The sequence below is a fragment of the Pleurodeles waltl genome, chromosome 1_2, assembly GCF_031143425.1.
Source record: "Pleurodeles waltl isolate 20211129_DDA chromosome 1_2, aPleWal1.hap1.20221129, whole genome shotgun sequence".
NCBI classification, from domain to species: domain Eukaryota; kingdom Metazoa; phylum Chordata; class Amphibia; order Caudata; family Salamandridae; genus Pleurodeles; species Pleurodeles waltl.
Window position 1 is genome coordinate 1,272,372,035 of NC_090437.1, and position 25,555 is coordinate 1,272,397,589.

The 25,555-nt window shown below is 45.1% G+C and overlaps 1 protein-coding gene across 2 annotated transcripts in view; it reads right to left on the reverse strand.

Moving 5' to 3' along the window:
- Positions 1–25,555, reverse strand: part of SMOX (spermine oxidase) — a 130,617-nt gene that overhangs the window by 104,746 nt on the left and 316 nt on the right. The window contains exon 1 of one of the 2 annotated variants that reach the window (XM_069204710.1): positions 25,205–25,412. The exons of the other annotated variant lie outside the window; for it this stretch is intronic. The gene's annotated coding sequence lies outside the window, so the exon portion shown is untranslated. Of the gene's footprint in view, positions 1–25,204; positions 25,413–25,555 lie in introns of those variants that run through there. 2 annotated transcript variants of the gene reach the window in all.

Sequence of the window (25,555 nt, forward strand, 5' to 3'; positions counted from 1 at the left end):
TTAAAAGTTGTTTATGTTGTGATGCATGTTGAATATCGCAGGGTTCCAAACTTGTAATTAGTAACTTACTGAATATGGCATTGTATTAGAGTATAATAATGTGTAGTTAGTAAAGTGCCACTGCACCTCCTGCACCATTCAAATCATGCCCCTTTTACCTGCAAGGTAACCACAAATGTGACTGACTGTTTAGTAGTAAGATATAGCAATATATGGTATTTAGAGGAGGTATAATAAATTTTGGCCCCCGGTGCCATTGCACCTGCTGCACCATTCAGATCATGACCTTAATGCCTGCAAGATAACTGCACCGGACAGCCTGTTTAGAGTAACATTCAGTAATTATTTGTGTTTAGTGGGGTTCCTAGAGCGTTTAGGCATGGTGCCACTGTGCCTGCTGCACCAGTCAAATCATGACCCTAATGCCTGCAAGGGGACCGCACTTCTGACTGCCTGTTTAGCAGTAAAATATAGCAATATTTGGTGTTTAGAAGAGTTCTGACAACTTTTGGCCTGGTGTCACTGCACCATCCAAATTGTGACCCTAGTGCCTGCAAGATAATTACAGTTGTGAATGACTCATCAAGTCACTGAGAGAATAACAATTCAAAATAAATCGTCGCCCAATTATACAAGTTACCTTTCTATAAAAATGTGTGGTAATTTAAGAAACAATATTTACAACTGTTATTCATCAGAAATATAATTATTAGGTAATGAAATACACAACATTATGAGCCCACTCGCTGCTTTTACAACTGCACTCAATACTCCTTTGCAAGATGGGCATCATGTTTACCCACATTTTAGCACAAATTGACTTTGGTTCAGTTCATCTTTCGCATACAAACACTAACAAGTAACCAATCACCAAAAACCAGAAGGTGTAGTTAGTGCACGCTCCAGCGATGGCAAAAGCAGAACAGAAAGCAGAGCAGACGAGCAGGAAGCGACCTGTTAGCCAACAAAAAGCAAGTAAATTCGAGCAACCTTTGAATGACCAAACAGGAAGTTTGGGTAACTAAGGGGCGAGGTAGGGGGCAGGTTCTGAGTTCCTTTATGGATTTTTTTTTTTTTTTAGTAACAAAAGACTTCACAAGCACAGCGCAAGCGCTGTACAGGCGAAACCCAAGTATTAGAAGGACTCAACAATACACAGTCCCAACAGCAACCAGTACGCGTCTTTGGCTGGAACACGAGATTTCCAGGTATCCTCTCTGCATGGATGCCCCAGAACCCACTCAAGATTGTGTCATAAAAAGATAACACCCGGCTGCTCCAAGGGCAATAATACCAGAGGTCTGAAACATGTTCTTGTGAAGCAGTTGTAGAGTTAGTTTGCTTGCCTGCAATAAGTTAACCCATCTTCCTTCAGATCACAAGCTCCTAATGCTCCCCAGTTCTGTTAGGAATGCTGGTTACCGGGTGTGTAGTTCCGCTACGCTTAAAGCAAATCACAACAAAGTCCCACAAATTATTAGGTTCTCAAATGAAACTCCAGGATGGAGAATCCTGCTAACACAGTAGGCCCGAAGTAGAATGCTAAATGCAGCCTGTTGGCTCAAGGCAAACACTGCACACGCCCCTCTACACAATACGCATAATGACTAATTTGTAGCCAGTACTAGAAGGAAGGAAGGAAGGAAGGAACCTTAGCTTTTCAGCTTGCCTCAGTGAAGAAAACATTTTGCATAAAGAAATTTAAAAGGAATGCGCGATACACACATTAAAATGCAAATGTTTGGAGTGTGGGATTCGGAACTTCTATGGTTTTCACTTATTTTTACGCAGCAGCAGAGCGAAAGGACCAACCAGGTCAGCAGTCGCTGTTCAGACAGATGGACCGTGTAAGCAGTGTGCGGGATGCAAAAACAGCACCTGCGAAAACAAGACGCCTACATGTTTCTTGGGGCACTTGTGTGTTTAAAAAGACTTGCCACTGAAATATACGAGTATTGTTCGATAATGAACAGATATTGTTCAATGAACTCGTCACGTTGCAACCTGGAACGAGCACTTCCGAAACGCGAATAGTCTGTGAAAAACATGCACGACATCGTGAAGGTTTAGTTACTGCGGGAGACAAAGAATGGGTTAGTCATTGGGACTGTGGCCTATTTCTAGGGAAGGGTGATTCATACTTTCTGGCGCCAGTGCGAAAGGTGTGTCACTCGGACGCGCATCCCTTTCCGGGAACATCAGTGGATGGAGATGTACAGTTACGTAGGGAGTAAAGAAAACACGACCGTACGTGGCTCGCGCCTCCGTCACGCTACGCATAACGTGAGAGACACGGAGAGGGACGTTCTTGCACGGTTTGCACACTAAAGGTAAGCACGGCACACAATGATGAACTTACCCGAGGGACGTTTCACAGACACACTTAAAGCCTACGTAGGGCTGATAGGAGTGCAATGCAACAGTTAATTAAGTTTGACGTTAGTCAAGACATTTTGATTTTAATAAAATTACATGCATAATCTTTTTACTTAAAGGGACTTTGGCCGGCCCTCTTTGCCCGTGGGACTGTTTCAGGGTCATTCACAATTTCCATCCACCACCCACCACAGTGTAGGATGGACGGATGAGTCAACCTGCTTCCGCCATTGGCTAATTTCACTGTCATTCGGGGCATTTTAACCGGTTTACAAGGGACACTTGCACGCAAAGTAAAATCCCTTCAGTGCTGGTACACACGCTATACCTACACTATAGAGAAAGGTGCTTTGTGAGGCCCAAAAAATACTTTCGCCTCAGACAAGGTTAATTTTGTAATATCAACGAGGGCCTGGCAGCCCCTTAAAAATAAATGTTTGATAAAAGCTATGACAAAACAAGCACTGACAAAGAAAAATGATTGACACATGCCAGATCTACTGGCTTCCCGAAGGCTTGCTTTTAGATATCAACTTTTACTGAATTCTTATTAAACTCATAAGATAAAGGAATTGTCACTGAATGAGGCGTGTCCTAATTATCCCACATTTAGGGTAACCGGATGCTGCATGGGTGTGCAAAGCAACTAACGAGAGGATCCTGGAGAGGTTTCCTAAATGTGGGCAAAACAACCAAAACGACGCATTTAAGGGGCACTGGCACTTTAAAACTTCATAAAGGTCTGCGGTTAGTTTTCAAGCGTAAACGATAATCCCCGACGTGCAGTAGCTTGTTGCACTAAAGGAGACAGATGAGGGTGTTCTGGTCCCTCCAGCACACTAGTCAACTGGAGGCACATTACAACACGTCACTGCTGAATCCCGGCAGTACATCCGGACAAAAGGGTTTGGCATTCTTGGCTTTGAATTAAAATGGCTGACGGTATTGGCACACTTGCAGGGGCACAGGGTCCATCCATGCTGCAAATGAGGTTAGGAACCCCAAGTGTTTTAAGGGACTTCCCAACGTGAAAAGCCTACAGGATAACAACGTTACACACATTCCTTATTCCATAGGCCCCTACCTGGAAGTTTTAGCTAAACAGTTTTGTGCATCTCCCAAACAGGTTTAGAACTAAGGGCCAGATGTAGTAAACTCCAATTTTGCGACTTGCAAAATTGGATGCAGAAAGGTGTCTCAGACACCTTCTGCGACTCGCTATGGAGTCGCAAAGACCCACCTCATAAATATTCATGAGGTGGGTCGCAGTTTGCAACCCCATAGCGAGTCCCTTCACTCACAGGGATGGTGGCCTGCTGTAGTCAGCAGACCTCCATGTTTGTGACTGCTTTATAAATAAAGCAGTTATTTTTTTCATTTTGCAGCCAGTTTTCCCTAAAGGAAAACGAGCTGCAAAATGAAAACTAAACCGAAACCATTTCGTTTTTTTTCCCCAGAGTAGGCAGTGGTCCATAGGACCACTGCCTGCTCTGAAAAAATATATTTTTCGGCATTCACAAAGGGGAAGGGGTCCCATGGGGACCCCCTCCCTTTTGCGAATGAGTTACCACCAGTGTGACACTGGTGGTAACTACGAGTTGGTTTGCGACCGCATTCGCGGTCACAAAGCAACTCTGAATGGCGATGCGGTCGCAAATATGAAGGGAACACCCCTTCCTATTTGCGAGTCGCATCCCCAAATTGCGAGTCGGTACCGACTCGCAATTTCGGGAGGAGCATTGCGTTCGGCAACATTTGCAACATGCAAAAGGCTTCGTACATCTGGCCCTAAGTATCTTCACTGCAAAGTCCACTTGGCAGCTCTATACAGGCAGAAACTTATGAAACTTTAGGCGCAATGTATGAATAGAGGTACTAACATTTATATTGTTGCAGCGCATACGATTCATATGTTTGAGTTGCTGTAAATTCCACTACCTCAGTGCACGTATCAGCAATACACATTTTGCAAAGGGGTATTTGTTCAGAATTAAAGCTGTAGGTCCAAGCCCTGGCTTTTATTTCATTGCCAAGAAAGGCAGTTTTCCAAAGAAACAGGACATCTGTAGAGGAGCACGACAGTTTGCATAGAGATCTTAAGTGACATACCACAAACTGGTCGGTGAAGGAAACATTTCATAAGCACCCGGCTGCTTAGAGCCCAAGGCCTTGTATAAGACAGAGGAGGAAACAAAACACAAGTGTCCTCGCACCTGGAACACACCTGCAGTCCTTTCTGGTGAGATCAGTGATGCTAATCGAAAGGTTAGAACAATATCACAATGTAAAGGCATTGTCAATGAGATCCGAGAGTCAAACGTTTAGACCTGTGGCGTTTACCTTAGATCCAACAGAGCTAGGTCCATGGCAAGTCTCCGGATAGTCATAACTACTGAAATGTTAGATTTAGTGAGTGTGTACACTTATCTCATATGCATAGTCTGAAAATCTTGCCAGGATCTTGACTTCTCTGGACCCATTTCCAGGAAGGTCACTTCCTGAGATTTCTTTTTTTGGTTTGTTTTTAAAGGGCCAAATAAGTGCCTTTTATACCATTATGTCCACATGAAAGGACTTTAGACCTAGAGACGCTGTAGTGGAAGAATTGAAACATTCAAATACTTTTCCTACCCAAGCTTAAACTTTCTTAGGGTAGGATGGGCTGACCCACCTGAAGAGAAGCTAACTGGTGACCAAGTAGTGGACCGTCCAGTACAATTTTCCATAGCAATTGGTTAAACATCTGTACGCATTACAAGAAATTAACGCCATTCGTGAAATGCCACATTGCCTATCTTTATTCAGAAAGCATACAGCATCTTCTTTTGATGGTTCTATTCTCCCCTTCTCAGTCTCCCATATTTTAACAGTGAGGACCTATTTGGACGGGGCGGAAAAAAAAAAGTTATGCAACAAACTTAACAATTACTAGCCACACGCAATAGAACTAAACAAACCTTAGAAGCTAACAATATGATACTACTCAATTAATTACACAGCGCTTAGAGGCTCAGACCCCAGAATGGCTACACCAATTTTACATGCTTCGAGCCTAGAGAGAATCACTGACACATTCAAAAGCTTTATCAATAAAGAGGATGAGATGCCTCCACACAAATCATCAACTCATAGCGATAGGTGGCAAGTGTCCATTGAAATCAAGAACCCAACCCCCTCATGTGTCCTTTAAACTCACCATTAATCACTCATCATATAATCAGCGTAAACACATTTTAGAAATGTATTGATCTTGAATTAAACACCAGATTGTGATTTCTAACAACCCAGTCACAAAATCTTTAATTTCGACAAACCTTAGTTTCCATAAACAGAGGATTGTCACCACCATGAAAAACAAAAAGCATTATTAAACCCAAGTGTCAGTATTTTCAATACAAATGTTTATTTCCCAAATATCAGCTTATTGCAACTGAGAACTGGCATGTACTGTGGTTCAGCAAAACAAAAGGATGATGGACGGAGTGCTGAACAATGCAAACACTCACCCCCATTTATCATCAGATACAAGCATGGCACGAAATACGGCAGAATTTTCACTACCACTGTAGCAGGAACAACCATAATTATGTCAAGAATTACCACTACAAGTAGTCGTGTCCATGCCACCACAATGCAACTGATAACTACGTAAATAGGCACCCATAACTTATCAAGGATGGGCCACTATGATGCCACAAACAGCTTTAATGAGATCATCAGAGAACACCTTTTCAGGTATTAGGCCTGAGAAACTCAAAGACACGTCCACACCCATTCACAAGTTGGCACACGCACAAACTCAAACATGTTCACACAGGCTCTTTTTCACCCCCTTAAGCAGGTGTTGTTCTGCCAAGTATACATCAAGGCCAGATGGCAGCGTCAACTGCACAGCAGCAGTGACGGGCGAAGCCGGTCATGGCTGGGAGTTACCGCTAGCCCCACCCAGGCCCCTGCCTCCCCTGCCAATCAAGGAAGGAGGAAAGCGTCAGGAGAGGTCTTGGCCAGATGTGTACTTGCGCGGTCTCTTGCTGAAGCATATCTGCAGGTTTTTTTTTTCTTTTTCTTTTTAAATGCACACCAAGAAGAAAAGCTGTACCTCAGCTGCCTCTTGCATGTACTGTGCATGTGCAAGGGACTAGGACCCCTTGCAGACCTGCAGTGCATGTAGGAAGGCAGTCCCGATGAGGCTCTCAGCTTAGCTAATGAATCCCTCAATGATAACTAGTTGTGGCAGAGCTCCATTAGTCTGGCTACAATGGTCAGCCACCAAACGAACCCCTTATGGGATAACTCAGTGTAAGATACTACTCCTTAATAGTCTTAGCTGCTTAGCTTTTCAACACGTCATCCCTCCACGGTACCAATACTGTTACACTTTATCAGCTACTGCCTTCTGTTGAGATCGGGATGACTGGCAAAGCCTAGTCTCTTCAAATATTAATATCAGTTAAACGTGTGAAATAGACCCCCATTTTGCAAGCAGACACCCTGCGCTGACCAAAGCACGGCACCTTAAGTCTCTGGTTTGGGATTCTCCACCCTGTTGAACTGAATAACACACTATTAGCTTTCGTAATTTCACAATGTTCCACGTAAACCACGCTTTGTTTACTCCCAGGGCATTCATTAATCCTTCCTCCTGGTTGAGCTGGTTTTGACAAAGGCAAGCTTCAACAATGCCAAGATACATTCCTAGAAAGATTACTACATTATACAAGCAGGGAGGGACGGTTCTGGATTCAATTACGAGTTAGGCAACACCACTTGGCTCCTTTCATAAGATGTCTACGATGCAACCATACCCCTGGTAGGGTAGAGTCAAGAGGGTAACCAGAGACCTTACAAGTGTCCAAGCTGAACTTCCAAAAACTTCATGCTAGAGTTTTCCCAGAAGGCCTATGCAAAGTATCCTTGCATCAGCATGAGCAAGTGCGTGCTGAGCTCAAGTCAGGGTCTTCAGTGCAAACTAGCAATACAGTTCGGATAAAGAAGTCTCGCGCATGAAATTTTCATTGGTAAATCCCATGCAAGATTGCAAGAAAATGGCAAACTGAAAAAAATAGTTTTGTCCTTTTCACTGTCCATTGATGGGAATCAACATCAACATGAAGGTCTATGGAAACCAACTCTATCTGTAGGAGAACGTTAGAAATAATTAATAATAATTAAAAAAAAAAAAAAAAAAAAAAAAAAAAAAAAGGTACAACTAGACATTTTCAGTGCGAGCAAAAGTGCAGAGATTTTGACACAGTGTAAAGATTTAGTTGGTTCAAAATTTCCTCAGGACTTGGTCTTTTTTTGGAGCTCCCCTTCAGCTTTGGAAACAGGCTCCATGCTACAGGAGATGGAAACACTGGTTGGGTTATCGCCCGGGGAAATGAAAACAAAATTCTGCAAACTGGCAATGGCGCTTGGCAATGCCCCATACTCTGCTACTGCCATCATTAGAAACACTGATCCCGCTTTTGTTTTGCTTCTTTTTGTGTTAAAACTGAGATTTTCCCTAGCCGGCAAGGATAAGGATCTGGAAAACCAGAGGAAGTAATATAGTCTTTGGACCTATTCAAGGCACCTTACCATAGCCTTTCAAGAGATTCAAATCATAAGAGACAGTAGCTCACAATGATCAACATGATCCCACATTTGATATTATGAAGGCTTGGGTCATTGAAATGAGGAAGGAACATTTAGGCACAATGTTCAGTGCATTTGGTTTCTAAACTACCAGGAGTGTTCCTTCCAGGACAAAGGACACCCTGTTCCTCTTGCATTCCGCAGCAACAATGGTGCCTCACAAATGTGGCTCTAGCAGCAGACCGGCAGGAATTTGGAAATTCTCTTTTTGCCCTAAATGTTTCTGCCAGAATTGTGGGTCCATCTTTGTTAATTTCCAAAGTGAACTCCTAACAACATGATCATCAGTTTCAGGCTATCAACCCTAGGTTTATCGCACGCTCCTTCGCAGCACGGTGAAACATACAACTACTTCACAAAGTGGGTGGTATTCCGGCACTTGGAAAATGTGTTAAACTATACTTGTAACTCAAGATAGGGGTTTATCAGACGCCGCCTGAAGGTTTTGGCGTTTCAGACATGCTAGCATACACACATGGAGGAAAGTGAATATATCACTCAATTTCCGTTTTAAGTGTAGCACAGAGACCAATGTAACCGGCATCAGCAAAGCAACGCATGTGTGTGTTGGCTGCATCAGGAGCGTGTGTCTAGTGACGTTTAGCAGGGCTTGGTGACAACTTAGGCCCCCAGACAGCGAGAGAGGTGGGCAGTGTGTTTACAAATTAGCATGTCAGGGAACTCACATCTTCAGTTTGAGGTGAGTAGGTTTGCTTGGAAATAAAATTTAAGTGCAACATCACCTGTGGGGCAATATTAGCAGGAGAGTGAAAACACTTAAGTGCAAAAGTCGAATTTAAGATATCAGCAAAAGTGCAACACAAGGAGGCATTAGGAAACAAGTGTAAAAGCAACACACATTTAGGTGCAGCGATCACACTTCGGTTCAGAATCAGGAGTGTGGAAACACATTTATGTGAACAATCACAGGGTGGCGTATCACAGTAGGTGCGAAGCCCCACAACACACAAATAAGATGTAGTTTTAAAGTGTCACATTAGGGGTAAAAGGTGTGACTTGGTATGAGATCGCATTAGGGTGACAAGCACACAGGAGGTATAAAATCAACCTAGAGCAACATCAGCCCCAAGCTACCTGAGCACACAACGAATTTATGTGCAAAATCGCATAACTGCGCACAGATCGCATTATGGAGCATATTCAATAGGAATGATGCTAGTCGTGTATGAGCAAAGAAAATAAAATTAGGTGTGAAAACACATTTAGGCACACAATGGACCTAGGAGCAAGATCAGCAGTAGTGTGAAAACACGTTTAGGTGCAAAACGTAAGGAGCAGAATCCCCTTGGGGCAAATCCAGCAAAATGAGACATCACACTGAGGTACCAAGGAAAACAAGCCCTTCTTGGGCCAAATAATTCCTGAATTCGTTCATGAATGGAATACCACCGGGTACCAAATTTTGCTGAAAAACTCTACTTCTCAGGCATAGGCCTAAACCAGCCTGATTAAAAAAGATAAATAAAGATAAAAAAGTCTAGCATAAGTGTGGTAAGCTACCTAAAGAAACGAAGACTGACAGTTTGACTCTTTGCTTGCAAAAAATGATGCTCCAACGTCCTAGTAAGAGAACAATAAAAAGAAAAGGGGTACACAAGACTGTCCTGGCAAACATGTGAAAAGGAGGCAACAGTGCAGGCCACTGAAACAAAAAGCTACATCAGAAAGAAAAGCCTGTTTGAAGTATGATTTCGGCGAATATACAGATGCACCAGAATACTACTTGTGTGATATTTTTCAATAATTTCATGTGGTTTGCATTTTTCCAAAGGCCCTGTTTTGCACCCAGAGCACTGTTGATAATGAGAATTTAACAAGTAGTATAGAGCATTTACCCACTTTTTACATCGAGAGGCAAGAAACAATTTAACGCTCAGAACGTGTTCCTTATTGGGAAGGAGTGACAACACCACGACTCGTCTTTTGTTTGTGTGTAAAAGGCCGCTTTATTGGAACAGGTGCCCCTAACACATACCCCCACCTAGGCCTTTGCCTCACAAAACTGAAGCCTCACTAGACATGGAATAAACCTATCCAGCGTGCCACCCCCTCTCCTACCCCACCCTCCCCTTCCCCCTCCCTACTCTCGTCCTGGCTTTTCCTTCCCCTCTCATCTACTTATTTTTCCCCATCCTACCCACTTCTTTTGAACCTGTCCGCTAATGAGCATTCTCCTGCCTGTCCATCTCCAACTAATGCTCCTTCCCCTATAATACCTGAATTGCCCTGCCATCTCCGTCCTCCACCCAGCGCTATCTAGCTTCGGCCACCAGGTCACCTTCCACAAAATGGTGACCTGGACCACAAAATGTCCGTTTTTATTACGGACCCCACCCACCCAAATTGGCACCCCGGACGCCCAACCACGTTGCAGGTCCTACCACCCCTCCCAATAAACCCCGGGGGGGGGGGTCCTCGTTCCTCCTCATCCCCCCGGGACCCCATTGTCGCAAAGTGCGTTCCTTTCAAGGTGGCGTCTGTGTTCACCAAACAGTCCCTGGGCGCTGCTCCTGAAAGCACTGTTGATGCACTGGCATGGAAGCCCCCGCAAGGAGCAGAAGACTAAACAGCCAAAAGCAGGAAACAGAAAGAAATATTCTTCTGCGAAATGTGAATCACACAGTTTTCTAACAATGGCTTAAAGGGGATGACAGATTGTCCTCTTGCTGTTCAAAACAGAAAGGTATTTGGAGCCCTAAAAACTGCTGCTCGTTTGCAGAGCTAGCTGGTAGCAGATCACCAGCCAGCATGTGGGTGTAGGATTGTAAAAGAAAGAAAAATGTGTGCCAACGCAAAACTACAGATCTAAATGAGGCACAGAGAAGCAAAACATGTTGTTTGGCAACAAAAGTAGACCAGACCCTTATGATCAAAGACTAAACTCCAGACATTAGATTTTTACTCATTTGAAGAACTCTATACTGTACTGCAAATGATGTTACTGCTCAACAGTTTACTGACTGTAACAGGTCATTGCAGAACCAGTGAGTCATCTTCACCCAGCTCTTGCCTCTTGGGCCATGGAGGGTGGCAGAACTCATCTCTGGTAGTCATTCACATTTCATTGAAGTGCCTCATCACATATCCTAGTGCCAGAATTTTAGCAACTTCAGTGTTCAGGTACTTACCCTCCTGTCTTCCTCACATATTAAATGAATGTCTAACTTTCTCCTTCAGACATGAGTGACAGCTCATTTGCAATAAACTCTGAACTGGGCATACCCGTTTAATCCTCTAACTCCAGGCATCCTCTCATCATTGGAGTACCCAAAAAAGCCTTCTCTCAGGTATCTATGTGCCTCGTTAAAAGCAATTTCTAAATTCTTCTAACTCAGATATCCAAATCACTTCATGTCAAACGTCTTGAGGAGATATTACCCTTCTCAGAGAATTGTCATGTATTGTATAAATCTAAACTAGTTATGATCAAACTACCCAAGTCATTAAAACAAGCACCCAAAGTTCCCATCTAGTACTAACCTAAATCTGACAAGTATCAGCTACCCCCATATCCCAGGTCAGATCGGTAAACCACACTTGTTTTGTTCAACTACAGCTTTGAAGAACAAGCCTTTTTCAAATGAGAGAATACCTGACCACAAATATTTTGTACTCCACTTCTCAAAGTATGTCCCTGCCCCCGATAACTTGCTCAGTCTTGGTTATTAATAACTTGCTTCCGGCCAAGATGCAAGGTATCCAAACTAACCTTTTGCTCTCAAAGACCAGGCGTTAAACTCCTACGCTTACAACTATGGCTCTTCCCCATCCATAACTAGAGTGAAATGCCCCTGCCCATCTAACATTACAGACAACACTATATCAATATTTGTAGCAAAGAAATGTGAACAAATATTAGCTTTACTAGAGAAGCACTGTATTCACGTTAAATCTGGAAATGTGTTCAGGTATATTAAAACTTTCTTTAACCCCACAGTGTTGACAAGTTACTTCCTCGTAGCCGGCCCTTCCCATCTCTCAATAACACCAGTTAAAAAAAAACAAAAAAAAAAAAAAATTATAATTTTTTTTGAAACATAATAAAAAAATAATGAAAAGAAAATTAAGAAAAAGGTGACTGATATATTCTAAACACGAAACCTCTGAAAGTCAGCAATTCTTATTAGAAACTGATAAAAATAAATAAAAAAAAACGACCAAATGTAAATGTAGAGTTGGCGTAGTTGTATTCAAGTAAGTGCCATGTTATACTGCAGTCAGGATGGGAGTGCCATGCTCTTCGGGCCTTCTAATGTGACAGCCTGCACGTAGGTGCTGTCAGAAATTGCTAATTCAAGGATCTAAAACTCCATTTGATTCCAAACCTGTTAGTGTATTAACGTCCGAGGTGAGTGCTCATCGTTTGGGGGCGTTTTTGTCACAACTTTAAGCCAGATAGAACTAAATTACGCTGTTATTGAGCAAGAGGCATTGGCAGCAGCATGGGGAGCGGAGTATTTCCACGCATACTCATCGGGCGTCTGTTTCAAGTTATGTACAGACCACAAGCCATTGGTTAAAGATATGCAACCTGGTGGCACTAACAGGTTCAGCTAGGTTGACTAGATTTGCCTCTCGCTTACAGGAGCATCTGTATAAAGTGGAGTATGTTGGCGGATGGGGGAATGTGCAGGCTGACTGCTTATCAAGTTTGCCACTGGCCGCAGTGCAAAGAACAAAGATTTGGGGACGTGCGAGATGGAGTGTGTGGTGGGGAGTACTGAAAATGTGTTTGAAGTTGACTTTGGTGCTGTCACGTGTGAGAAAGCTGTACAAAAAGATTTCAGATTTCAAGAGTTAAGAAATATTAGTGATGGATAGAAAAGAGAGGCCAATGTGACTTTCCCATTACAAAGTTTCGTTGAGTTGCAAGATGAATTGTGCAAGGTGATTATGTGAAAGTAAAATTGGGAAAGAGGAGGGATGGGTCAACAAGTTTTCTGATCCAATGGAGGTGCAAAGAGCGCACAACTGACATGTTTTAAAGAATTGGCAAAGGTGGAATAAGAGGAGAGTGGTGCTCTATTGTAAAAGTAATGATGATGTGTGGGAAAGGTGGGAATGGAGCAGTGAGGATAAGCATGTGTGTAGTTGTCGCATGTAGATGGAGGATGAAGAGATGCTGAAGCCAGAGTGCAACCGGGAAAAACGAGATGGGTTTGGGAGAAAGAGGGGTATTACAGAGGGGAGGAAGAGGGACTGTCCGTTCTCAAGGAGACATCTACAGGCGATATTGCGTTCCTAACAAATTTCAAAACTTTGCAATGAACTGATAAGTTTTGTAATTTGTGTTCCTGTCTTCGTTCAAGATTTTGTAATGAACCGAATTCATGTTTTATGTTGTACTTGGGGGATAGGTTTATGAGCTTAATTCCTACTGAAGGATGTGGTTTGTATTTTGTATTTATACAAAATCTAGATTTTGCCGTTTACATTGTCCATGTTTGACAATCTTTGGATTTTGCTTTTCACTGCAAAGAAAGGAGACATGTTATAATGTAGTTAGTATGTTAGCATCATACTCTTCTGGTCTTCTAATGTGACAGTGTCTATGTGCTGTTGCCACAACTCCCACCAGATTTCAGGGTGTTGTAAAGGGATTCTGGAGGTTGAGGAGACAGGTACTAGAGAGCAGGCGAGAGGACTACGTAGGTGGTTGCTTCAGAAATAAACTTGAGCTAAACAGATCGATTTGGCTTCGTTCATCCCATCATGCCCCCAACCATTCCACCTATGTTGATACAAGTGACAGACCAACAACCAACCTTAACGTGCTGCACCACATCAATGTCAGGGCTGAACATCTAGCTGTTTTCTGGGCACAAGAAATCAAACAAGTGTTCCACACTTGTCTCAAGGTGCACAAGAAAGTAAGAGATAAATAAAAGACCATAAACAAATTAATGACAATTACCAAGAATCCCTAGGATGGTTGCTTCAGTGATCAAAAACAGAACAGGGTAAAGAAAGTCAGTGCCCAACTCAGCGGCGACTAAATGCCATCATGAGCAGGCTCGATGAGCTATTGTTACCACAAATGTTATCGAGTCTCGCATCTGTAGCACCACTTTACACACAGTTTCTTGACGTTGGAATGTAAATGTCAGTAGGTGATCAATAGGAAAGGGAGTATTCCTACTGTAGAAACAAGCTTTGGAAGTGGGTGTGCTCTTTGCAGCTAGTGCAGTGCTCCCCATCCTTTCATGGTCCTTGGGAATGAAAGCTGAAGATCCTGAGGAGGTTGGTAGATCATATGTTTTGCATAATGGTCTCTCTTTAAGGCTTACACTGTTGGGTATTTCATCAGTCCTTTTTGAAATCTCAAAGTTTTCCAAAAATATTACATTACAAACTGCAATTATACTGAAGGTGGAAATCTACAAATGCCAGTAGAAGCACAACATAACCTGGTGATAATTGGACAAGTGGAGTAAGGATGGGTCAGATGGCTGCATTTGAAGGATGCTTTGCATTCAGTTTACTCAGAAAAGTTTACAAACAATACCACAATTCACAGTCCACCAGGCAAACTATTTGAAGCAGCCACTGCAAAGACCTGGCGGTGATCAGAATGAAGCAAAAGATAAAATGATCATTACTATATAGAAGTCACTGATGCTCAGAACACAGTTATAAGCTATCAAACAATGCGAGAGGAGTTCATCCAGACGGCTCTCCTTCTACACCCCGTCCCGACAGCTCCGCTCCGCCGATCTCGCCCTCGCAATCGTCCCACGCATCTGCAGAACTACAACCGGCAGCAGATCATTCTCGCACCTCGCCCCCAAGACGTGGAACACTCTTCCCATCCACCTGCGTCAGACCAAGGACCTCCTTACCTTCAGGAGACTTCTCAAGACCTGGTTGTTTTGAGCAGTAGCAGCTCCCCCCACCCCACCCCAGCATCTTGAGACCCTCACGGGTGAGTAGTGCGCTTTACAAATTCCCTGACTGATTGAGTACCAGCAAAATATTGTGCACATAATATTGCTTGGCATGATTTGATTTTTTTTTTTTAAATGGTGTAACTGTTTTTATTCATTTCCAAGGTACACATACCATCGCCTACAACCATCTGGCCGGCGAGGAGCTGTTGAGCATGCAAGCACAACATTTTATAAAAATCAAACGTCCCACACACACCCTCACCCCAAGGTCGACTAGCCATTATGCTTGAAACAACATGAAGCGGTAGGATGTACAAGTGTGGCATGCATACTTTTACCAAAATAAGCACCACTGCTGTCCTGCCATGCTATGGTTGCCCAGCTTTGATATTACTTAGACTTCCATACACTGACATTATTCTTACCATATCACTGGTACTGTTAACGATTGTCCAGATAGGTCCCAAGGGAAGCCATGATGTCTCGTGGTCTAGACGCCTGTGGGAAACTCATGATATAGGTTTCTTGAAGCTGGTCCAACTGGAAAGGTCCACATTAACTCTTTAATGGTCAGTGTGGGTTTTTTAACCAGTTCTTATCAACCTGACATTTTGCTACCAACAGACAAAGTCCTATAACTCACGCGCTTGTGGAGGAACCTGGTCCTTGCCAAATCGAACAAGAGTCGTAGCTTGCTGGAGATACCACGTAGTAAGTTCTGAAGTTGGAAGCCATCACCTCCCCGTCACAGAAGGCCTTTGTAATACTTTGCATTTCACCATCTCTAATCCTAGAATGAAACTGCATGGGTAGCTTCATTGGGATTTTGTGAATACAAAACTTGAATAAATACAAAAATCTAAATACAGATGTGGTCTATAAAAGATTAACAGCCTGGCCCACCCTCTTCCCTGAAGTCTCAAATTTTTGTGGTGTGCTACAGTTGCCACGCTTCAGTAACAAGTCTAAAACTCAACTAATGCCCATTTCCAAAATGCCTGATCTTGTCTACACGCCTTTGACTTCACAGCCCCACCTGTACCCCCACTGCACTCCCTCAAAAAAAGGCTACTGGGGCTCCTACTGGGGCAAAAACTGACAAGATGGCAGGAGCTCCCTGCACCCAGCCTCCAGGGGCGGTCTCAAAGGCCATCATGAGGATAAATGCAAGTGCAGCACCCACATTTGTGCTCACTTTCATGACATCCCCATGGTTAGTTGTGCAGAAACAGCAGTAGGCTCTGTGTCTGTACGGCATGTGACAAGTTCCTGAGCAGGAGCACCCTCTTGTGACAACTTTTTTTCCTGATAATCTGGCACACAGCCCTGGTGAGAGTTGTGCACACAACGAGGGTCCACGCCAGCACACATCTGAGCCATGCTAAGCCACTGATCAGGCACTGGTTTTACATGACCCTCCAGTGACTCCTTTCACCAGTTCCTGGCACGTCAACCAGGTGGAGGTAAGTCATACCTTTCTTCTCGTAACTGGTCAGACTCCCCCAAAATATAGGCAGCCAGGTGACCTTGTGGCACGAAGCTTGGTGAATGGGTAGACTTAAGTGCAGAGTTAAGAAGAGCCCCCCTGCCCCCCACCCCCCCAATTCACTTAATAACACTGAAAGGATACAAATACCCCAAATATGATATGTGCTGTGAATAGAATTACATTTTTTGCGGCAGTTGACGCAGATTCACTTACATTACAAGTACGTTGACACTTAAAGGTAAACCACTCTGTGACTAACCTGCACATAAGGGCAGGTTATGAAACAGGGGCGCTGGAATTACGATAGTTTGTGGTCACAGTATTTTCCGCATAATTAAGGGTGAACCACATTATCAATCACCTGCTGCATAATTTGTAGATTTTATGCAAACAGTTGTTTCTAGGTTAAACGGATCAAAAGTTACTAAAATGTACAGTGGAAGGTCCAGAGCAATGACTAGTCATCTATCTGGTAACTCTTACTGTATTTGGGTGTTAAACTGATTCCAATAAGGTGAAACCTTTCCCCAGACAGTGTTAACATTTCTGAAAATGACAAAACAAGTAGTACTATCACAAAATGTGCCGCATTACGACACGTCATTTGCGGTTTTTTTGCATAATGTAATCTACTTTGCCGCATAATTTGTTCCGCCCCTGCCAGGTAATTGCAGTGGGCCCGTTTATGAAGCAGAAAAGATAGTTTAAGAGCGATATACATGTACTAAAATCTTTACCTGCTCTCACCCTTACATACAATCCAGTGACGCTGTGGAATCAAAGTTTTCAAACGGGACTTATAAACAGACCACTTCATTCAACTCAGTTTGTTGCTCTGAAAGACATATGCTCAGAGTCTGCCTTTAAAATACCTGCTAGGGGGTAACTGCATCACAAACTACTCATACCGATATAGCAATATTTCTGAAAGATAAACTCGTGTAGTGTTACAAAATCATAGTGCCTTTAGGAAAATATTCTCAACATGCGAGAACCACTGCCAGAAAATAGCACTGCTTATTTACTAATTGATAAGGTTTCTTAAACCGTAGACGGGGAACTCTGCGTGAGGGGTTGCGATGGGTTAGGTCGCCATAATGGCGAATGCAAGCCCCTTGTCCAGAAACAGGCCAAACAATCGCAAGGCTTCTGGTTTCTCTTCAGAACTGCATTTTAAAACAAATAGCTCTTCATCAATATATTTAGCTCATTGGGCTGTAAAGTAAACATATTGTCCAATTTAAAAAAAAAAATCTTGAGGATTTGATCACTCCCACAACACTACAGAATAGCAGGGGACCCACTGGCCACCATGCTGGTTCTGTGGAACAAGAGGCTTTGAGCTCACACTTCAGTTATTTAAGTAAGGAGAAGCCAATTAGGACCATCAAATAGCTTGTAGACAAGGATTTGACCAAGAAATCAATCAGTTATTTGTAGAGCGCACTACCCACCCATAAGGGTCTCAATGCGCTGTGGGGGTTGGCTCTCTGAGCTTCAGTCGAAAAGCCAGGTCTTAAGGTCCTTCCTGAATTGAGGAAACGATGGCGAGAAAGGTACAATGCACCCTTTTTGGTGTACACAGGAATACATAACACATGATATTTGGTTATCACTTGTGGTCATGGCCTCACGGGTGGCCAAGCCACTCCATGGACCACATAGGTCCCTAGCAATCATAGCCTTATGTACAAAGATGGCTTACAAGTGTAGGTGACATCTTGAACAAGAGCCTACTTCTCGAGGCCTGCTGCAAGCGTATCAAAAATCAAGGCCATGCCTGCAACTGTCAGACCCCTGGCCACCCATCTTCTAACCTTAGTTACGTACCTACATGGCATGGAAAAATCATTGGAGGGTGATCTGAAGTATGTGGGCTTTTGTTGAGTAGTGTCAACTGTGTGGCAAATCAAAGGGAAACTTTGTATTCACGTTATTGTGAAGGCAATCTCTGGTTCCACCTGTGAAGTCCTATTGTAAAACAAATGTTTCTTCCCATTTACCCATTGGCTCCAGCAACAAAATCTGCATCCTTTTAGAACTGCAGACACGCTAACACTAAGAAGAAACACTAATTCCTGGGTTTCAATGGCTGAAAGATTGTGGGATGACTAGAGAACCCACTGTACCACTAACACCGAAAAAAGAAGTCGTGCTTGCTGGGAGCATCGCCCATGTGTTACTAAGGCCATTCACACCCGTCCTCAAAATGTCAAGCAAACAAAGGTATACTCAGGGGTGTAGCTTCAGGGGAGTGGGATGTATTTGGGGTGTTACCCCTTCCCTAAAATCACCCAATAAATATATTTTCTGGAAAATAGTTGGGTACAAGTGCTTTCAGTCAGCATGGTGAGGTGTCTGTCGGATTTCACAAATGTTTACACAGAGAAAAAACGCACACACTCTCCCTTCTCTGCTTTGAAAGTATCCAAAAATGTTGGTTATTTTACAAAACATTGTGTTTTCTCTCAGTACGCCTACGAATCCCAATTCGGCTCATTTTCCACTGCCCCTTTAACCCGTCACTTAGCCTATAATATATTAGACATGATATGCCAGCCTGATTGATGGAAAATGTGAAGCTCACACCTCCCCCAATCTTACTGACCAAGCTGACTGAGCTACAGGGCCAGCTTTTGGGCGGTGCGACCGCACCGGGCGCTGACCTCAGAGGGGCGCTGTGTTTAGCAATAACTTCAGAAACTTGCGATTTAAAAGCACCTGCTGAGAAGTTCCTTGTGCATTTAGCCTTCAAAAAACAATTGAAATGTCAATAGATATCTCTTATGATTAATGTTCCTGCTAGAGAGAGAGAGATGGGAGTTTTGCCTAGTGGCAGCTTTGACTCAACATAAAGTAGCATAGAGGGTGAATATGCCTGCTGCAAAAAACAGAACTATGGGGCATATTTGAAAAAAGTGGCGCTGCACACAGTGTTGTGCCACTTTTCCTGCACCCTTTAGCACCCCTCTAACACCACCATGTGTGCATCATATTTATAATACGATGCACATGGTGTTAGTTAGGGGACTAGCGTCAAAAATGTTTATGCTAGTCAGGCACTTTGCAGGATTAGCATCAAAAATGTTGACGCTAATCCTGCAAAGCACCCAGAGGCCCACTGTAACCAATGGAAGCCTCCATTTAATGCCTGCTCTGAGCAGGCATTAAAAGTGCCGGAAAAAAAAAAATGTAAAGAAATCTAACAGATTTCTTTGCATCAATCTTTTGGCCCCCCTAAGTGGGGGATGCCCCCTTTGCATACATTATGCCTGGCGCAGGCACAATGTAGCGCAAAGAGTTACAAAGTGGCGCAATGCATGCTTTGCGCCTCTTTGTAAATATGGTACAGCATTTTTGGCCTTCTAATGTCACATTAATGTAAAAAAAAAAAAAGAAATTTTAAAAGACACTAATGTGGAGTTAGAATGGCACTAGGGGCTCTTAAATATGCCCCTATGGCAGTGCTTAGTTTGTGCTTGTTGTTTCCGGTGCACAGCACCAGCACCTATTTTTGAGGGCCGGCGCTTATTTTTCTGCCCAAGCATTTACTGCGAGAAAAAGACACATGGGGAAGAGAAAAACAAAAAAGCGTCACAATGGGAAAAAGCAGAAATCCACAAGAGTGAGCTGAACGGGCAGGGAGTGCCTGTAAATGGATTTAAGAGGCCCAAGATGGCTTCAGGATTACGCTGCCCCTGTATTCCGTGTTCACACATTTAATTGCAGTAGCTGCGTGCTTAAGAGGAGGGCTTTGGGCACCTGCAACTTTTTATTTACAAATTAATCACTGCCCTATGGGGCATATTTGAAAAAAGTGGCGCTGTACACAGTGCTGCTCCATTTTTCTTGCGCCCTTTAGCACCCCCCTTCCCCATCCCCCAACAGGGCCAGCTTTTGGGCAGTGCGACCGCACCAGGCACTGACCTCGGAGAGAGCTGTTTTTAGGAATAACTTCAGAAACTTGTGATTTAAAAGCACCTGCTGAAATCTTCCTTGTGCCTTTAGCCTTCAAGAAACAATTGAAATGTCAAGATATTCTTGTGATTAATGTTCCTGCTAGGGCGAGAGATGGGAGTTTTGCCTAGTGGCAGCTTTGACTCAACATAAAGTAGCATAGAGGGTTAATATGCCTGCTGCAAAAAACAGAACTATGGGGCATATTAAGGAAAAGTGACGCTGCACACAGTGCTGTGCCACTTTTCCTGCACCCTTTAGCACCCCCCCTTACACCACCATGTGGGCATCACATTTAAAATACGGTGCACCGTGGCGGTAATTAAGGGACTAGCGTCAGGATTTTTTATGCTAGTCCAGCGCTTTGCAGGATTAGCATAAAAAATGTTGACACTAATCTTGCAAAGCACCCAGAGGCCCATTGTAACCAATGGAAGCCTCCTTTTAATGCCTGCTCTGAGCAGGCATTAAAAGTGCCAGGAAAAAAAAATGTAAAGAAATCTAACAGATTTCTTTGAGTCAATCTTTTGCCCCCCCTAACTGGGGGATGCCCCCTTTGCATACATTATGCCTGGCACAGGCACAATGTAGCGCAAAGGGATACAAAGTGGCGCAATGCATGCTTTGCGCCTCTTTGTAAATATGGCACAGCATTTTTGGCCTCCTAATGTCACATTAATGTAAAAAAAAAAAAAAAAACACACGACACTAATGTGGATTTAGAATGGCACTAGGGGCTCTTAAATGTGCCCCTATGGCAGTGCTTAGCTTGTGCTTGTTGTTTCCGATGCGCAGCATCGGCACCTATTTTTGAGGGCCAACGCTTTTTTTTCTGCGAGATAATGACACATATGAGAAAGACAGAGGAAGAGAAAAACAAAAAAGCGTCACAATGGGAAAAAGCAGAAATCCGCAAGAGTGAGCTGAAGGGGCAGGGAGTGCCTGTAAATGGATTGAAGAGGCCCAAGATGGCTTCAGGATTACGCTGCCACTGTATTCACACATTTAATTGCAGCAGCTGTGTGTTTAAGAGGAGGGCTTTGGGCACCTGCAACTTTTTATTTACAAATGAATCACTGCCCTATGGGGCATATTTGAAAAAAGTGGTGATGTACACAGTGCTGCTTCACTTCCCTTGTGCCCTTTCCCCTCTCCCTCTTACCCACCCCCCCCCCCCCCCCAACAGTGCCGGCTTTTGGGAAGTGCAAGTGGTGCGACCGCACCACCTCGGAGTGGGGGGGCGCTGCGTTTAGGAATAACTTCAGAAACTTGTGATTTAAAAGCACCTGTTGAAAACATCCTTGTGCGTTTAGCCTTCAAGAAACAATTAAAATGTCAAGATACCTCTTGTGATAATGTTCCTGCTAGTTAGAGAGATGGGAGTTTTGCCTAGTGGGAGCTTTGACTCAACATAAAGTAGCATAGAGGGTTAATATGCCTGCTGCAAAAAACAGAACTATGGGGCATATTTAAGAAAAGTGGCGCTGCACACAGTGCAGGACCACTTTTCCTGCACCCTTTAGCACCCCCCCGTACACCACCATGTGGGCATCATATTTAAAATACGACGCACATGGTGTTAGTTAGGGGACTAGCGTCAGAATTTTTTATGCTAGTCCGGCGCTTTGCAGGATTGGATTTAAAAATGTTTACGTTAATCTTGCAAAGCACCCAGAGGCCCATTGTAACCAATGGAAGCCTCCTTTTAATGCCTGCTCTGGGCAGGCATTAAAAGTGCTGGAAAAAAATAACGCAAAGAAATCTGTCAGATTTCTTTGCACCATTTTTTGGGGCCCCCCTAACGGGGGGATGCCCCCTTTGCATACATTATGCCTGGCTCATGCATAATGTAGTGCAAAGGGTTACAAAGTAGCAAAATGCCCGATTCGCTCCACTTTGTAAATATGGACCAGCGTTTTTGGCCTTTTAACGCCACATTAGCTGAAACAAAATTACACTAATGTGTTGTTAGAATGGCACGAGGGGCTCCTCAATATGCCCCTAAGGTGCATATTTGACAAACGTGGCGCTGCACACAGGTGCACTACTTTTCTTGCACCCCTTAGTGCTCCCCTAACACCACCATGTGTGCGCTGTATTTAAAATATAGTGCAACATGGCAGTAGTTAGGGGACTAGTGTCAGATTTTTTTTTTTTAACTAGTCTGGAGCTTTGCAGGATTAACGTACAAAATGTTGATGCTAATCCTGTAAAGCATCCAGAGGCCCATTGTAACCAGTAGACGCCTCATTTCAGGCGTTAAGTGCCAGGAAAAAAAAAAATGATGCAAAGAAATCTGTCAGATTTCTTTGCGCCATTTTTTTTGGCCCTCCCTAACGGGGGAATGCCAGATTTGCATACATTTGCATGCATTGCGCCACTTTGTAAATATGGTACGGCGTTTTGGGCCTTCTAACGCCACATTATCGTAAGAAATGACACTAATGTGGCATTAGAATAGTGATAGGGGCTCTTAAATATGCCCCTGTATTTTATGTGGCTAGCTGAGTGGATTAGCAAAGCCAGCCTTTACAAGTGCTTTAAAACACATGAATGTATGTGAAACGGGAGAGATGAGGGGCACGTTTGCCGGGTGGTGGTGAGTGAAACCGAGGAGGGGGTCATGTGGTAGAGGGCACAATAAACTGTCGCACAGGGGGCACCAGTCCTAAAGCCCTCCTCACCTACACCTACACCCACCTAGACACAAGACCCCTCTCGTGAGGATGGCCGGATATCCCTGCCCGCGGTTACCTCACGCCCTGGGCTGCCTCGGGTGGGTGCCAGGACTATGGTCCACATTTACCCAACGTCAAACTAGCATCAGATTGACGGGTGTGAATTATTTATCGCAGCCGAGGACGCACGCACGCTTGAGGCACCTGTGCAGCGCCGCGACACCTGAAGCGATGACAGCCAACTAAACGTTAATTCATAGCAAACAACGCCCAGGCGCTACAGCCCGGAGCAGCGCACTGATGGCTTTCTTCACCTGCTGGTGAGGTGCGTGTAACACGCACAACGTGACAGCCCGAGCAGGCAGCGCGCTCCCGTCTTTGTCTCACACACACGACAACAACACTGCACCAAAGGACGTGCGCCTCCGAGGAGGGGGCACAGCGGGACTCGCCGAGCAGCCTAAGCGCCTTAGCGGCGGCGAGGAGCTGTAGACAGGCCAGCTTTGTGTCAATTACTGAGCCACCAGCACGTCAGTGAGGGTTAAATTACACACCCTTTGGGAAGAGGGGGAGAACTGTGAGGGGACCCCCCACAACCGGGCCACCCCTGCGGCGGCCGAGGGGCTCGGGGCACCGGCTGAGCCCCGGGAGGTGGTGGTGTGGATGGAGGGGCCCGGTGTCCCCCGCCCCGGATAAGGACGTCGGCTGAGCGGCTTGTTTCCCTTTTCTGTTTACAGTAGCAGCCGGTGTGTGGTGGCAGTGCCAGGGGGTGGAAGGTAAACACGGCTCCTTCCTCTCGGCGCTACGGCGGCTGCGCGGGGGGGGGGGGGGGGGGGGGGGAGAGAGACAGGAACAAGTTGTACAGAGGGGGGGTCATGCTAAGATGACAGGGCACAGCCGGGGGCGCGCGTACATGGCCGCATGTGATGAGGGGCAGCAGAAGGGTGAAGGGGAAACCAGGTGGAAATGGGGGGGGGGGCGCGGAAACCAGGTGGAAATGGGGGGGGGGGCGCGGAAACCAGGTGGAAATGGGGGGGAGGGTGCGGAAACCAGGTGGAAATGGGGGGGGGGGTGCGGAAACCAGGTGGAAATGGGGGACGTGTTTGAACCCAGCTGGTAGACCAGAGTGCCCTCGAAAGCAGGGCAGTGCAGCCCACAAGGGACCCTAGGGTGTTAGACAGGGCACTGCCAGTCTAGACGGGGTAATTCCCCAAGTCCGGCTGCCAGAGCGCCTGCACACAGGTCACCCAGGGCCGTGTAAATAAAGACAGATACTGGTAGAGCGCACAGGTATGTAAACGGAGCCAGGGGGTGATAGATCAGAGAGTGTGTGTGAGGTACAACCGGCACAATGACTATTCCACGGTGTAGTGCTGCAGGTAGGGTCCAGCTCTGGGCAAGAGACCAGGGCTCCGGTTCAGTGCTTTAAAAGAGAGGGACACGGCTATAGCGCTGTATGAGAACAGTGCTCGTTTGGCGCTATAAAAGCCAGGGGCTCCGGTACAGTGCTTTAACAGAGGGACACGGCTATAGAGCTGTAGGAGAGCGGTGCTGGCTGGGCGATATAAGAGATGGGCTCTGGTACAGTGCTTTAACAGAGAGGGACATGGGTATAGCGCTGTATGACAGCTGTAAGAGGCAGGGCTGTAAAAGGTAGGGGCACAGGCGTAGTTTAGTCGGTAATATGGCGGCGGGGGGAGGGGGGGGGGTGTAAACGTCAGATGTTCCTCCAACTATCATGCTAGCATATCATTAAAATATATTATATGAGAACCAGTGACTAAGGGGGGCTTAAGAGAGGGGGAGAGATAAGTGCGGATTGTCAGGGTTATTTAATATACAATTTGTAAAATAATGTTATTTAAGACCTGCAAAACAGAAACGATAGAGAGAGCGTGTTGTGTGTGTTTCTGTGTATGTAAAAATACCAGGTGAAATCGGACAGACACCTCACCATCCCCGACTAAAGGCACCTGCACCCACATATTTACTAGATTACACATTTATTGGGAGTGTTACACCCCCAAGCAGCCCCCCACAAAGCAACTGGGTAGGAGTCCGGGTGCAGCACTGTAGGACAGGAGAGCTGGCTAGTACAACACACTGTAAGGGGGGGCGTATAGCGCTGCGAGAGGACGGGTGCAGCGCTCTGGCGGTACCTTTCTCCGATCTTGAGCTCGGTGCTGCCTCCCCCTGCCCTGCCGCCGGTCCTGGCCGCGGTGTCGGTGCGCAGCCGCCTGCCTGCTTCCCTGCCCGCCGGTGCTGCGCCTGCTCCTGCTGCCTGCTCAGCCCCACAGACGCCGCTGCCGTCTCGTAAGCAGCAGCCGGTCCGGAGCTGTCGGGTATTTGATTGCGCCTCTCCTCCCCCCTTCTTCCCCTTCCCCGGGCCCTCCCCTCTTTCTGCAGCCCCTCCTACCCACTCGCACTCCCTCCTCTCGGCCCCTGAATGTTCCCCGGCCACTGATCTCAATGCCTTGCCTGTACCCTCCCCTCTTCCTTCCGCCTGACTC